The sequence below is a fragment of the Buceros rhinoceros genome, unplaced genomic scaffold (assembly GCF_000710305.1).
Source record: "Buceros rhinoceros silvestris isolate BGI_N320 unplaced genomic scaffold, ASM71030v1 scaffold22187, whole genome shotgun sequence".
Lineage (NCBI taxonomy): Eukaryota > Metazoa > Chordata > Aves > Bucerotiformes > Bucerotidae > Buceros > Buceros rhinoceros.
Genome location: NW_010424255.1, coordinates 2,692 through 2,931, shown reverse-complemented (window position 1 = coordinate 2,931; position 240 = coordinate 2,692). Strand labels below are relative to the sequence as shown.

The 240-nt window shown below is 64.2% G+C and overlaps 1 protein-coding gene across 1 annotated transcript in view; it reads right to left on the bottom strand.

Annotated features, from left to right (window-relative positions):
- LOC104497479 (serine protease HTRA2, mitochondrial-like) overlaps window positions 1-240 on the bottom strand; it is a gene marked incomplete at both ends in the record, with an annotated part of 2,353 nt that overhangs the window by 1,462 nt on the left and 651 nt on the right. The window lies entirely within an intron of this gene.

Sequence of the window (240 nt, the reverse complement as noted above, 5' to 3'; positions counted from 1 at the left end):
ATTTCCCAAACTGCAGCAGAGGAGAGAGCAGTGAACAGGCCATGAACGAGCATCCTGGCAGGGCAGGACCCACAGCACGGAAGCAAGTCCAGAGAACTGGGTCGGGCCAGACACGCAGCCAGCACCCAGGTGACCAGCCAGATCCCCTTCATCTCCCAGCGCGCTGTGTCCTCAGTCTCCACCGACCTCACAGCCCCCACAGCCCTTCCCCAGCTCCCCTGTCCCCATGGAGGGCCCGGG